Below are 16,797 nucleotides of genomic sequence, written 5' to 3' on the forward strand. Positions count from 1 at the left end.
AAAAAAAAAAAAAAAAAAGAATCTTAACAAGCAGCTCTCAGGATGCTATTTTAGGAACCCAACTACATAACCATGGTAAGAAGAACTAGAAGCTCAGGGAAAGATCCACATGGAAGGGATATGGGCCTCTTGCCCTCAGCTATGCTGAACTCCCGACTGGAAGCCAGCACTAACTTGTTAGCCTTGTAAGTGAGAAATCTTGGAAGTGGATCCTCCAGCCCCAATCCAGCTGCCCCAGCTGGCACCACGTGGAACAGACATGAGCCTTCTCTGTGATTGCTGCCCCAAACAAATGATGTTTCAGTCATGAAGTTTTAGAATGGTTCATTATACAGCAATTTTAATCGGCGCAAAGATTAAATGTAATAACCTACATAAAGTGCTCACATAGTTCCAGCACATAGTAATCACTTAAAAACATTTTATCTGGGGAAGGAGGGGGACATGAAAGGACATTGAACTTTGGAGAATGTTAGGATCAAAGGAATTGTAGAGATCATCTGGGTGAGAGATGACAAACTGGTGATCCAGGTAGCTGACAGATGTATTTTGCTTGGTTCATACAGTATTTAAAAAAAAAAAAAAAAATTGAACAAACATTTATAACTGTGGACACATCTCATGACAATTCAGATTTCTAGCTTCTCCTCTTAAAAAAGGACTACATATCTGACAATACTGAGTCCAGTTCCCACCAGCAAGCTGTGGCTGTGAAAGGCTGCCCTCTTTGTACAAAAGACATTCACTCAAGGTCATTCCATCTCCATCCTAACACATAGAGAGGGAACCAATTCTTTGATTTGTATTTGTGACCTGGCCACTGTTAGCATTTGGCTTTTCAACCTCTGATCTCATCTGTCTTCACAAAGAAGTAAAGCCCCAGAGAAATGAGAAGGCATGTCACAGTCAAACCTGATTGGGTTAGATTTTCTGACTTTGAACCCAGTATAGTTGTCACCATTGGAGTTATGGTGGTCTCTGTGACTCAGGTAGGCAATATATACTATTTGTAGTGAACCTAGTGTCAGCACTTTTCTGGAAGCACTTGGGCCCACTGGCCTCTGGGCCTGGGTTGCTTGGCCACTCTCTCCATGCATTGGTGGCTGCCTCTGTCTTCCATGGGACTACAGTTGGACTTTGGCATCATCTCTATGACACTTGCTACAGCACCCTGTCCATCCATATTCTCACCACTGGTAACACTCCGCCCTATTGAATGTGGGATCTACCTCCTCTAACAGCTTCCCAGAAGGGTCACATACCACAACCTAGAAGTGCAGGGGAATTAATGTCCTGTGGTGCAAACCAAACAAGGAAAGAGACAATAGAAAAAGCCCCTAGTAACTTCTTCATTGTTCCTCTTTCCACCATCCCCCACACACTGTTCCTAAGAGTACCAATTCTCTTTGCCTCTCAAGAAAGGTCTTGCATGGCCAAGCAATCAGCTGTGTTTCTGGCAAGCTGTGGCCAGCACAGTCATGTATCACTTTGTATTTGCTTTTCCGCCTGTTCCTTCCTCACTTCCCTCTCCCAACTGCTTCTGTCCTTGAATTACACTCTCAATTTGTATGTCAATTTTGCCTCAGGCTTTGCTTTCTAGAGAACTCATGTTAAGGCACTACCCCTGTTAAACGGTTATTTATTTATTTTTTTTCAAGAAACAACTTTTTAAAAACTCAGCATTGCAATGGTAAATCTCCAAACTGAAATGAAAAATCCTATGTTCTTAATCCTGACCCCACCACTAATGCAATGAATGACAGCAAATGATCATTTAACTAAGTTGATCCACATTTTTCCTATCTAAAAAGTGAAAGGGAGCATTGCAAATCAGTATTACTCAACCCTTTTCTCCATCACAGCATACACAAAATTTCTATTTGTGTAGTACTTTGACATAACTGGTTCCTGGCCAGAGGTGACGGGTCCAGGGATTTTATCTTTCTAGATTAATCTGACTGAAAGATTAATATCTTAGCTTATCTGTAACCCAATTGTACCAGAGTGCTATGGCAGGGTCCAAAGGTGGGGATTTGACATTTTTGACAGCAACACATAATATTTATTTTTACATTATTAGTAGTACATCCATATACGTCTAAAGCAGTGGTTTTCCACTGGAGGCAATTTTGTTTCCTAGAGTTTTTGGCAATGTCTAGAGAGATTTTTGCTTGCCATAACGGGACTGAAGGAGAGGGATGCTACTGTCATTCAGTGGGTGAAAACCAACTAGGGCTACCACAGACTGGGTAGCTTGAGCAACAGAAATTTATTTTCTCACAGTTCTGGAAGCTAGAAGTATACGATCAAGGGTCTATGGGGTTGGTTTCTTTTGAGGCCTCTCTCCTTGACTTGTTGATGACCATCTTCTCCCAGTATCTTCACATGATCCTTCCTCTGTCTTTGTCTGTGTCCTAATCTCCTCCTCTTACAAAGAGACCATTCATATTAAATTAGGGCCTACCCTAATGACTTCATTATAACTTAATTATATAAAAAAGTATGTATAACTTAATTACTTTCTTTTTTTTTTTTTTGGAAAACAGGATTTGCTGAGAGGACAGAAAAGCTCCCAGAGTGGGCGGGGACCCCACTTCTTTACTTCTTTAAAGACCCTATCTCCAAATATATTCTGAGGTATTAGGGGTTAGGACTTCAACCTACTGGGGGCAACACAATTACAATTCCACCCATAATACTGAAGATGCTGCCAAACATTCTACAATATATAGGACAGATCCCCCTTCACACCAAATATACACATGATAAAAGATTATCTGAATTGAAATTTCAACAATAGTAAGATCCTGATCTAAAACTCTGGTCTTGCTGGGCTCGTTGGCTCAGCCTGTAATCACGCGCTTTGGGAGGCTGAGGTGAGTAGATTGCCTGAGCCCGCGGGTTTGAGACCCGCCTGGGCAACTTGGCGAGACCTCATCTCTACAATAAATCAAAAATCAGCCGGGCATGGTAGTGCATGTCTGTAATTCTGGCTACTCGGAAGGCTGAGGCAGAAGGATCGCCAGAGCCCAGCAGGTCGAGGCTGCGGTGGCTGGGAGCGGCCACTGCACTCCAGTCCGGGCGACAGAGTCAGACTCCAACTCAAAAAAAAATAAAAAAAAATAAAAAATAAATAAATAAATAAAACCCTGGTCTGACACATAGTACGTGTTCAATAAATTCTTGCTGAATACATGAATGCATGACTAAAAAAAATAACAAACTAAAGTTTGATCAAATAATATTGTAACAATATAGGGTGCATTCTAGTTGTCTTGTCTAGTTTTTTAATGTTGGTTGCAACCACTAAATTGATCTTATGATCAACCAATGAATCTTGGCCCATAGTTTCAAAAATGCTGACCTAAAGTATTGACCAAATTTTAAAATCTTGTAGTTCAATATTTTAAAATAAATGCAGTATATAGAATGCTACTATAAGTCAGTTGGACTGGTTTTTAACAGAGAGACTAGGATTTACTCATCACGATTATTATTTTAATGTAGTCTATTAGGAAAGCAATGGAGTTGTTCAAACGATGCTACCGTTGTTTAAGACATTCAAGATTTCCTTTATAAGATGTGACATCATTTTCTTTTTTAAAAATTTATTTTTATTTTAAATATGTGGGGTACAGTTCAGGGTTAGGTATACAAATGTTCATTATGTTCATTATTTTCATTTGTTGATGAGGTGTGCCCTCCTCCCCTGGCAGTTTCCCACTACTACCAATCCTACCCCTGCCTTCTCTAGCAGTTTCCTACTATTGCCAATCCATTTCTTATAATATTATGATAATTGTTCAAAGTCTGCTTATGAGTGAGAACATATGGTACTTTGTTCTTTGTTTCTGTGATAGATCACTGAGTATGATAGACTCTAAATCCATCCAAGTTGCTGCGAAGTCCATGTTTGTCCTTCTTGACACTGTTTTCTTCAGAACTTGAAGAACAATCATGTCGTTTTATAGTTACACCACTTTTAAAATTTAACCTGTAAATTTAATATACAAATTAAATGACTTTCTTATTTACTATACCTGACTCTAAATGACCCCTGGCTGCTATTAAAATTTAAATCCACCCTCAAACATTGATTATTTGGCATTTATTGGACGTTCAAAAGACTGCATCATAAACACTAAAAACAATTTTTAAAAAAAAGCTTACCAAACTATAAGATGAGTTTGAAGGGAGCCATTCTTATCTGCACATATAAGTTCTGGTGATTTGGTCAGTGTCTGCTCCCTGCGTGCATGACCTGCTAGAGCATATGAAAATGTTAGCCTTAAGAAAGCCATCATAGATAGTCCCTCCCATTTTGCTAACACCAGCTAAGAACCGACAGCAGAATGCATCCTGCTGTATTTAGCACCTAACCTAACCCACAAGACTTCCTCTCAACTTACTTAACCACAAGCCTTAGTTAGCCCCTAGCAACACCAACCACAAAGAATTTTCCCCCAAGCCCTATTACTGCCATAGTCCGTAAGTGGTGGTGGGCTTCAGTTTTCTGGAATCCCCTCCACAGGTTCTCTGCCTTGGAATAAACCTGTGTTGCTGTTGAACCGCCTGTCTCCTGGTTCTTTTTTTCCATCTGCTCCTTTTCTTGACCTAACAGAAGAAGTATGACTTTATCATTCAAGTTTATCCTGGTTATCAACACATTTTTTAAGGAAAGTTTTCTGTAGCTTTGAGGGAAGAAAACTGGCATGTCCACTTGTACAAAAATAATAGAAGAAAGTTTTCTTGAAGGCACATTGTAACACACTTTGTAATTGAAAAGGAAAACCAAATAAATTATCTTTGGCAGCTTTATGCTACACTCAAAAGATATTTAAGACACTTGTTTTCATCCTCTATTTTGAAATTATGGAAATACTTATTATGTAAATGGAATTCTAATTCAGTGTAATGGATCACAAAACATGACATAAAGACAAATAGGATATTTTGTTATGTGTTTTAAAAGTAATACATGCTTTTAGTTTAAAGGAAATCTTTATAAAATGTTATAAAGTGAAAAGTCTCAGTCTCCAGAGGAATTCATAGCTAATTGTGCTGCCATCCATATCCCTGGAACATTTAGAACTATAGCATTTTTATGAAAATAGAATGCACACTATTCAAATTGTTCTTCATCTTGCCTTTTGTAATTTAGAATTTATCTTGCAAATCTTTCATATTGGAGTACCTTTACTTGCTTCATTATTTTTAATAGATTCATATTACTTCATAGTATGTGAAGTGAGAGACTATCTCATTTCACCAACTCAAGTATGGAAGGCATTTGTTTTCATTTTTCTTTTACTCAACTTCATTTTATTTATTTATTTATTTATTTATTTATTTATTTATTTATTTTAAAGATGTGGGGTACAAGTCAGGATTATTGGGTGTATAAGTGGTCTAGGTACAGGTGAAGTTTGGGCCTCCCATTGGCCCTCACTTCGCCTGGATTAGGATCAGGCACCCTTATTGATTTGATCCCCCCCCCCAACTTTTATTTTGAAATAAAAGGAATACACTTAGTTCTTCCTCTTTCTAGGTCACAATTTGCTATTGGCCTTGGTTTCTGTCCATCATTCTTTGATTCTATCTTCATTTTATGTCAAGATTCTCTTCTTCAGAGTGATCAAAACTTAAATCTCTGCCATGTTAGGGTTTTTCTGCATGGTATTTGTCTGAGTTCTCTGAGGCTAATATAGAACAGAGGGCATGGGGTGTAGGTATGGCACATTGTCATTGGTTGCTTTACCATGCAGACACAAGCGTATGCATATTGTCCCACCTGGTCCTCAATCATTGACTCACATAGATCACATAGATCTCTGTTGATTATCCCTGATTCCCACTTCTGTCCCTTCAGAACCTTCAGATCTCCTTAATATGTCTGTCACTCTGAGGGAATTGCTGTGCATGCTGGAATTTGGAGAAAATCTTGCAAGTTCTCTCAAATCGTTGTTATACCACATAGTTCTTCCTACTCGACTCTTTCAGCACCATGTCAGGATGCTGGCAAAAATGAGGGTCTTGTCATTTTCCAGGCATCTAACTAAGAAGCAAGTTTCCTTTTCTCTCATACTTGGCAAAATATCTGTGGTTTTTGTTACTGCCTGTTCCTGGATATAACTTTAATGGAAGACTTTTCTGGGACACAAACATGCTTTCCTTCTAACTTCTCTTCTTTTAAACTAGATACTTTTGTTGTTGTTCCAGTATTATTTTTATTTAGCAAGATGTTTTAGAAAACTTTTCATGACAGGGCAATAAATCTGTCCCATGTTTTGGACAGCTGCATTATATTCTATTGCGGGGAGTTTCATGCATGTTTATTTTTTCCCATCTTTTTATTTCCTTGTTTTGTATTTTCTTCCTTTAATTCTGTCTCTAAATGAAACAATATAGATATAGAAAATTCACATAGTAACGAAAAGTTCAAACTATGTAAAGCAACAAGTACTTTTACCTTTCTATGCCACTGTGTACACATCCTACCCTCTGCCGGACTTCCCCTCGCCCCCAGGACCACAACTTTTAACAGTTTCTGATTTTCACTCTTTTGGCGGTTTCTAATGTAACTTAAAGTGTTATACTTCTATTTACTTTTAAATTTTTTATCAAAATAGCAATAAACACTTACAATGAGTAACCGCTATTTTAATGGACCTATTAGATCGCTCAGATTTTGAACTAAAATCTGACTAGGTAAGATGACATCATGGTCAAAACTGTCAATGCTACAGCCTGCCTAAGTTCTAATTCTGGCTCTATCACTTCTTGGCTGTGCAATCTTGGGCCCAATGAGTCTCATTTTTCTTATCTTTAAAATTAAGGTAAAATCATAATTAGCTTGCAGGGTTTCCATGAATTAAAGAGAATGGCCTTTAGTGTAAAATATAGCAGAATTTGGATTCCACTGGTGGCACATACTGACTACATAATGACTATGTCATCTTGAACTTCTTCTCAGATATCAGTAAAAATGGGACTGGCAAGAGCTCTCTCTCAAAGTTGTGTGAGGATTCCCTTAATAAAATATGTAAAAGTGTCTGGTATATAGCAGGCACTTCATAAATGCTAGTTTCTTTTTTCCAGTTCAGTTAAGAATGAAGCCGGGCTCGGTGGCTCAGCCTGTAATCCCACGCTTTTGGGAGACTGAGGTGAGTGGATTGCCTGAGCCTGAGGGTTCGAGACCCGCCTGGGCAGGCGAGACCTCATCTCTACAATAAAATTAAAAGATTAGCCAGGCATGGTAGCACGCACCTGTAATTCCGGCTACTTAGAAGGCTGAGGCGGAGGGATCGCTGGAGCCCAGCAGGTCATGGCTGCGGTGGCCGGGAGCAGCCACTGCACTCCAGTCTGGCAACAGAGTGAGACTCCAACTCAAAAAAAAAAAAAAAGAATGATTGCCCTAGGGATGAGGATCTTGGATAATTTTCATTTTATTTATTTTCCTTTATTCTTAGTGGACATGTAATAACAGTACATATTTATAGGACACAGATTGACATTTGGATACATGTATACAATGCATAATGATCAAACCAAGACAATTAGCATATTCACCTCAAACATTTGTCATTTCTTTGTGTTGTGAACATTCAAAACTTTATTCAGTTTTTGAAAATCCACACTGAATTCTGGTTAGCCATATTTACCCTATAGTGCTATAGAACACCAAAACTTATTTCTCCTAGCTAGCTGTAATTTTTTTTTCTGCTAACCAGTCTCTCCCAATCCTTCCCTCTCCCCTATCCTTCCCAGTCACAGAATTTTTATCTACAAGGGCAGGTAGTTAAGTTTCTCTTATTCACTGCACAAGCTTCCAAATATTTTGTTTATGCCAGACTCTAGACTTTGGAATTCAAAAGTTAAACATTTTCTATTTATATGTTATTTGCATTCTGCTGTGCCATTCATCCCCAAAGCAAGGAATGCAATCAATATACCCGCTGAAAAAGAAATTCAAGCAAAAAATTAAAGTGCTGATAGTACAGAAAGTTACTTCATTACATGTACAAAGTCTGACAATTAAGTTCACAAGCTTATCATTAAAAAAGTGCTGCATACCTCATTGCTGAATATCACCACGGTCACCTTCGAAGTACTCCCATTGAGAAGTTATTGTAACAACACTAGTGCCTAGTCCACCCATCAAAGCAGCTTTGGAACTCTTTTTCGGAATGGCCATCAGAGCTGTGGTCATATCACCTCGATGTCCTGAATGTCATCAACATGTCTTCCTTTCAATATTTCCTTTACTTCAGGTAAAAAAAATGTTATTGGGGGTCAGACCAGTTGAGTAGGGAGGGTGTTCCAACACAGTTATTTGTTTATTGGCTAAAAACTCCCTCACAGACAGTGCTGTGTGAGCCGGTGCATTGTTGTGATGCAAGAGCTCCCTCAGGGCCATTTTTTGCACACAACTTTCTCATGCCAAGATTTTCAGTTAAGATTTTCCTGTTTCTCTATCAATGTTTATTTGGTCTGCTATTCTTCCCACAGTCAACCAATGATCTTGATGCACAATTCAACAAATTTTTGCAATGTTTGTGTCAGTTCTGCTCGTTACTGGCTGTCCTAGCCTCTCTTAATCAGTGACACTTTCTCTCCTCTCAGGAAAAATGTGTACAATCCATTTATACACTGCCATTTTCTTCATGGCATTATCCCCATAACAGTTCCTTAATTTCATTTTCACTCTTGTCAAGTTTAATAAAGAATTTAATGTTTGGTGCTCTAATTCAAGCTCCGACATTCTTGCGATTGCACACAAAAACACACAACAGCAGTAATGAGTACCACTGAGCAAGACACTGCCACATATTGACACGAACACAGATGTGAGACACTGATACACCAAGGTTATGAAATTTTAGCAAGTTATTTGTACAGCGCTGCCAACGTAAGCACATGGCGGCAAGTTCATGAACTTAATTGTCACACCCTGTATATATGTCCTATTTATGATTCCCTGTAGGTAGTCATTTATGTTGTTTCCATTTTTGTTGCTGTTGTTAAAAGCTATAATTAACATCCTTGCCCATATAACTTAACAATTTATGTAAGAATATTGACAATAAAAATTCTAGCATTTGAATTCCTAGAACAAAAGGATAAGTACTTTTTAAAATATTAATTACTATCATCACATTTCCCCTCCAAAAATATCACAATCTTGTATAGGAGTACCTGTTTCTCCATAGCTTCATCCACTAGGGTTTGTCACATATTTAATTTTTTTTCAATCTGATAGCTGAAAATATTATCTCTTACTTTTTTGTTTTTCCATATCTTTAATCATGAGTGCTTAAACATATTCTCACAGATGTTCTACATTTTTGCATCTTGTGTTCCCTGAGTTGCTTATTGACAAACGATTGTGTTAAATAATCCTAAAGTGCTTTAAAGATAATTTTTTAAAGTTATTTATGTATTGTTTGGGGAGGCAGATAATATAGAATTTAAGATTATTACTTCTCAGTCTCCATTTCATTTTACAACAACTAAATATTATATAGGGATAGGAACACAACAAAACTGGGGATAAAAAAACAGAGTCACTGACACAGAGCTAATAATTATACCTCAACAATCATTTATCCACACTGAAAATACAGAGCTAGTTCTCATCAAAATGAATTTGTTCCAATACTCACATGATAGTAGTCGTGACAGACAGCTAACATAATCAATGAATGTCCCTTGAGCATGCGTAATTATGCTAAGATTCCAACAACTAATTAGCGCAGTAAATTTTGGTCCCAATTCAAATGTCACAGAACATCCACTACATATGTCCTATATTGTCACTGTCTCAGTTTTGCCTAGAGTAGATGCGTTCCCAGTAATAATTCCACAAAGAGAAACTAAAAGAAAACACATAACAACTGTAGAAGGAATAAATGAGGACTCATTGCCAACTGTATGATTAATTTTTTCAACATCTCAATTATGCAGCACTTAAAATGTCTGACTTCTCACTCTTTATGCCTTTTCCATGTCCATTTATTATATTTTATAACTCACATTTATCTATACCTTACTCAAATTGGCATACTGTCTTCCAACTGGAAAGCACCTTAAAATCTGAGTAACACTTAGGCTACTTGCAGCCATCACACTTCACTTTTAGCTTGGTCATAATTGCTAACATGTTCTGAAGCCACAGCATGTGCCAGGCAGTCCTGCAGGGTCATTGTTACCACCTCCATTTTACAAATGTAGCCTGACATTCAGAGATAAAAAAAACGTGTCCAAAGTCAGCATCTAGTAGTTGCAGAATCACCATTAATAGATTCTGTGGTCTGATAAATTATGAAGGGAAAAAAAGAAGGAAAGTTTTAATTCAAGCTGTGACATGTCATGACTTAGACTACAACTACTGCTTATGAGGTCTCAATGCCAAGGCCTTCCTCTACATTACTTTTCTTCTGGGCAGTTTGGTGTCCCGCCGATGCTCTGACTAGTTCTGTTTAATCCTGCCTAAAGCCTGTAAGGCGAGTGAGGCAGCCTGTGTTTGATCATCAAACATGGAGAAAGAGACATATGAGGCATTGACTGGATTCCTGATTCCCTGCTCCATCTTTTGGCCACATTTTCCCCATAATTTTAATGGCCCTCTGCAACCTGCTCATTCTCGCTCAGGAACTGTCCAACACATAGTCTTCCGACTCTTCATCTCACCATATTTAGACTGACTCACTAAGAGAGCTTAGAAAATGCCTTTCACTCCAGAGGCAAAAAGGCAAGGAATGGGATTTGGGAAGGGAGGATTGGAAGGAGAACTGATTCTGTGGTAGTGAACCAGTAGTTGGATTCAAGTGTTGAAGTTAGAGCCAGATGATAGAACCCTTTGAAAATACCTCAAGAAGACAGGAGTTTGGGCAAAACAACACTCTTGAGGTATATGTAAATTGGGCAGCCTTTCAGGATCCAAATCTAATTGGCCAGATCATCACACTCCACCTGCAGAGGTTTTAGCCACTGAATTCCATGCTTCATAGTTCAGCCCTAGGCAAGCCTGATAATCAAGTTCCTCATTATCCCTACCAGAAGTTAGTCTAAAATTTCACCCAGGGATTTTAAAACAGAGAGAATAGCTCTCATACTACCTGAAATCTTTGAATTTAAAACCCCTGATTTTATCTAATTTCCTCATTTTTTGCAAAATGTTAGGTTCATAGAAAGTAATCAATTTGTCCAGAATCACATAGAAAAAGCATTTTCTTTTTCTTTTTCTTTTGAGTTGGAGTCTCACTCTGTTGCCCAGACTGGAGTGCAGTGGCCGCTCCCGGCCACCACAGCCTCGACTTGCTGGGCTCCGGCGATCCTTCCGCCTCAGCCTTCCAAGTAACCGGAATTACAGGTGCGCGCTACCACGCCCAGTTCATTTTTTGATTTTATTGTAGAGATGAGGTCTCGCCTGCCCAGGCGGGTCTTGAACCCTTGGGCTCAGGCAATCCACTCACCTCAGCCTCCCAAAGGCGCGGGATTACAGGCTGAGCCACTGAGCCCGGCATGTTATGATTTTCGACTAGTATTTCGATTAGATTTGGATCCAGTTTAACACTCGTGGTCTATTTGACATTTAAATGTTGCAGAAAATTCAAGTTTCCCTAAGAAGCATTTCTCCCCCTTGTAAAAGCTAACATTTCTTGAACTTAGCATAATATCAGGTATTAGGATAAACTCTTTGTCTACACTATGTCACTTAATCTTTACATTAATTCTGGGAAGAAAGAAATTATACTAATATTAATTTTATAGGTGATGAAAAAAGGCTTAGAGATTTCAAATCAATTGTCAATTACTAACATATAGAATCTTATCAAAGTCCCAAATTCACAAGCTCAAGTAGGCTCTCCACTACTGTGACATTCTGAGCCCCTATATAGCATTTAAAGTATTCACAGCAAATAAAACTCCTTGCTTCAGAGGGCTTGCACATCCTATTCCTTCCACCTAGAATGCTTTTTCTCTAAATGTCCACAAGGCTTAAACTCTTACTTCAGGTCTCTGTTCAAATCTCACCTTATCAATAAGAATTTTTCTGATATAAAACACTTGGTATAAAACAATACTACCTACAACTACATCATAGATAAGGAGCTTCATAACTTCTTCACTCTCTCTCTCATATTTATATATAGAATTTATTATTATTTAACATATAGCGTATTTACTTCTATATCTATCTCATCTCACTAGAAATGAAATCTTTATGAAGTTAGGGGCTTGAATCTGTTCCCTGTATCTTCAGGACCTAGAAGAGTATATCTGGCACATAGTAGATGGTCACCAAATGTTTCTAGAATAATTGAATGAATGACCAAATGAATGAATCAATCAAATACAATCACATCTCCATCATCAGCCCCACAAGAAGTCTATTACAAGAGTATCTGACAGGACTCCAGAGAGTCTAATTTAAAAGTATCTGATTTTGTAAATAAATATAACTGAATCAAAGAATATTTAACTATGTCAGTGACTGTTATTAAAGCATACAAGGGGATACTTTTTTCTTCAAGTACTAACAGCTGGGAGAAGAATGCACAATTTTGCTCTCCTTGTCTGTCCTTGTGTTTCCCTTCTTCCTTGCATAGCTCTATATGTTTAAGAGTCACTGGAGACACTTATCCTGAGAAATGTAGAAGAAGCAATTTTTTTTCTTTTCATAAGCCAAACTCTTATTCCCAGTGGGTAACATTTAGCAATGAAGTGTTTTTGACTCCAACACTTATCAGTGTTTCTGAAATATGCAGTATAATTAAATTACCCAGAGGTTGTGCTTTAATTAGGAACAAATTTAATGAATATTCAGATTGTTTATTGTTAGAAAATGGGAAAAGATTGTCAGAATGTTTTCATTACAGCTTCAAAAGTCACCCAGAAGAGGGTGCTAATGTTCTTTATAAAGTACACACCACACACACACATGTACACATGCACGCGCGCGCACACACACACACACACGCACGCACTCTACAAAGATTTTCTTATGTAACTGATCAACTGATAACTGCATGCCCTGAGCATTAAGTAAAAAAATGTAAGCACAAGCATTTCAGAAAGTCAAAATCATAGTCTATTGATATGATTTAAAAATTGGGACAGTTTATAAAATCTTCCTAGTTCTGACAGATAAATCAACAATTAACTACACTACCCCCAACATAATATATTTCTATCACCAAAAATGCCCATTAGAGTGAAGACTATGATATTTCATTAAACAATGAACCTCTATTAAAGCTAAGAGATGATAAACAAAAGATAAATATTTTGGCTAGAAATATTATAGCCAACAATAAGTTTTGAATGGAAATTAACACTCATTTCATTTGGTGAATAGCATATTCTTCATTCAAAGACTTTTGAGTGTAAAGTTGATTACCAAATATTGCTTAATTTTGATTTAGAAAAAAAATCATATTCTAGATTTTAGTTATGCTCTCCAAATGAAAACAGATTTGTTCAGGTGCAGTGACTTATGCCTGTAATCCCAGTACTTTGGAGGGGCAAGACGGAAGGATGACTTGAGCCCCAAAATTCAAAACCAGCCTGAGCAACATAGAGAGACCTTATCTTTACAAAAAAAAAAATCAAAAAGTTAGCCAGACATGGTAGTGCATACCTGTAGTCCCAGCTACTTGGGAGGTTGAGGTGGAAGGATCACTTGAGTCCAGGAATTGAAGGCTACAGTGAGCCGTGATTGTGCCATTGTACTCCAGCCTGGACAACAGAGTAAGACTCTGACTCAAAAAAAAGGGGGGGAGGGGGATAGAAAAAAAAGGAAGGAGGGAAGGAAGGAAGGAAGGAAGGAAGGAAGGAAAGGAGGGAGGGAGGGAGGGAGGGAGGGAGGGAGGAAACAGATTTGACATTGGCAACTTTTCTGGTCCACATGGTCAAAAATAAATTTTGGAAAGGATAAAGTTTCTGTCAACCAAGTAATTCTCAAAATTCTTTTTGCTTCTGCTTTGGAGATATAAATTGAAGATAGCTATGGCAGAAAACATCTTTCTTTTATGTTTAAAATGTATCCTAATTTGTCTTCCTTATCCTAAGAAGGATAAGGTTTTCTGAGCTCCTGTTTTTATAGTTCAAGCAATTTGTATTTTGATTATTTCTTTGAAGCAGAGCAGTCATGTGAACTGTACATTTTCTGTAGGCAAAATAAATGCAAATAAGAAGAGCTTTCTGTGTCTGCCTAAGTGATTTTACTTAGAATACAAATAAGAAAAGCCATGCAGACAGCAAAAGCTATTTTTACATTCCACTATTAGCTTCTAGGCATAGCAGATTTAAGAGGACATCTGTATTCCAAAAAGCTCAATAGATGGTCTTAAATGAAGTTGCCATCTTGTAGAGCTTGTAGAACAAGACTATCATTGGAATGAAGCAATGCCTTTGCACAAAAAGAGAAGTCAGCTTAGTCATTCACACACAAAATGCATGTGCTACTTTCTAGCTGACTACCAAGCTGAAGTGGAGGAACTCGGGCAGTTGGAATAGTTAGAGAATAGAGAAGACACTAGACAAGCCTCTGTCCTGAAACATGTCTGTCCTTTGGCTAAGTGTCACCAGTAACCCTCCCGAATTCACAGATAGCAATGAGTTGTGTCAATTACTTGACTGTTTTCAGATCCATTCTCTGACCTTCTCTATTTGATTGTTTATTGTAGAAAACTACATTTTCCAGCTTCCCTTGCCTTTTGGTTCTAGATGAGTTTAGTTAAGAGAAGGTGTCAATGGAAGCATGAAGAGCAAGGGAAGGATTAGAGCCAAGATCTCTACCCCACCCCTACCCATAGTAGCTGCAATATCTGTGTGGCTCCTGTTCCTTCAGGTTGGCCTCACCTCCATGACCTCAGTGCCCACCAGGTGACCTTTAGCTCTGATGCTACCATTTCTTCCTTTTCTCACTCCAGTCTGAGGTTGGTAGTAGCTTCTTTGCTTAACTAAACTCAACTATATTGTCACATAGTGCTACATGGTTCCTTAGCTACTCCATCACCTGCAATAGCAATTCCCTGTATTGTATTCCTTTGGTTTGAAATACTTATAGGGCTCTTTTCACGGACACAGGAACCATCATTTGTACTATAGGAATATTTGAAACGGACTCACCTTCCTAACTCAACCTGCATATTTTATCCCACAGTTCTTTTAACTCAGTCTGGGTGGACAGTGAAAAACAACAACAAAAATTGGTTAAAAACGTAGATTTCTCCACCCTTCTCACTGCACACACACACATGATCATACATGTAATTCTGAAGAACTTATAACTATATAACATTTTTGTGTAGTTACACTGAACACATATTTGCCTTATCATCTAACTCTATGTTTATGAATTATTAATTGTATCAGTCAGAAAAGAAAAAAAACCTCTAAGCTATACGCATGATGGAAATTTGGCAGGAGTTAAAGTCACAGGAAGACTTATTTATGTCTCACTACTTTGAATATATTATTTCATTGTATTTTGTCCCTTGTTTTATAACTATCTTAAATGAGGACAACAATAGCATCTTCCCTATTAGATTGCTGTGAACATTAAATGAGAGGTCCTTAAAATAATGCCTGGCCCACAGCAATTACTCAATGAATATTAGCTATTGTTTCTGGCTATAAGTTTTGTTGACCTAACAATCATTCCTTTGGAAGAATCTGTCTTTTCACCTCTGATCACCTTTGAAAATTTTACTTGTCTTTGATATTCTGTAGCTTCTTCTGGATGTAAAGTTGTTTTTATTTGTCCTATTTGGATTTTGAGATTCATTTAATGTTAGGAGTTTTTACTTTTTTTTCAATTTTGGAAAATTCTCATTTCTTCTCTTCTAACATGAAGTATCCCATATTCACTTAACTCTCTCCTTCTACAATTCCTATCAGACACATATTAGACCCTGACTTCCATTCTTCTTTGTCATAACTTCCCTTGTTTTTATTTCTCTGTTCCACATTCTCAGTCATTACCTTGGATCTGTGTTCTAATGTACATTTTCCTCTTCACCTGTATATACATTGTTGTTCAACCAGATAATTTATTTTTTATTTCAGTGAGTTATAATTTTTATTCTAAGATTTTCATTGTATTCTTTATATTTTTCAAGTTTATTCTATTTATACTATTGTGTGCTTGCTTTATTTTTTCTATTTCATTTTTATCTATATAAACATTTTCAAAATAATAATTTTAAAGTCTCTTTTAGGTGATTTTATTTTGTTAGTGCACAAATTCTTCCTTTTGTTGCTTCATCTTACTCTCCACTCAGTAATTCATTTCCTTCCATAGTTCAAATCTTCAACCAGAAGCTCATCATCTTCCACCGAGATTGAGTTATATGGGTGCTCTGAGTTCTCTGAGCTATGGAAAATCCCTGTTGGGGCATTTTGACTTTGTTTCTTTTGATGTCTGTGGGTTTCACTCATTTTGAGTCAGTTGATTTCTCAACTGGGAATTTTATTTCCATATTAATGGTGTGAATTCGGACCCGCTTGGTCACATGGTGGTAGGTTCAAATTTCCTAGGATTTCCTTTTCTAACCTCAACCCTGGATATGTAACAAGTTTTCCTGTTGCTTCCTCCAGCTGTTGGAGCAGAGCTTTCTTGGTATCTGAGCCCCAGTTCCCTGTGTAAATAGGTCCTGCATCCTGGCCTACCCTTTCTACACAAGCAACCAAACTCCCAGGTCCAGCCATGAGGGCCTATGCCTGTATCTCTTAAAACTCTGATACATTTAACCTAAACTTCTGACCACCTCTTTGATTTTGAATTTGCTT

The sequence above is a fragment of the Carlito syrichta genome, unplaced genomic scaffold (assembly GCF_000164805.1).
Source record: "Carlito syrichta isolate Samal-C Ts95f unplaced genomic scaffold, Tarsius_syrichta-2.0.1 Scaffold127862, whole genome shotgun sequence".
Lineage (NCBI taxonomy): Eukaryota > Metazoa > Chordata > Mammalia > Primates > Tarsiidae > Carlito > Carlito syrichta.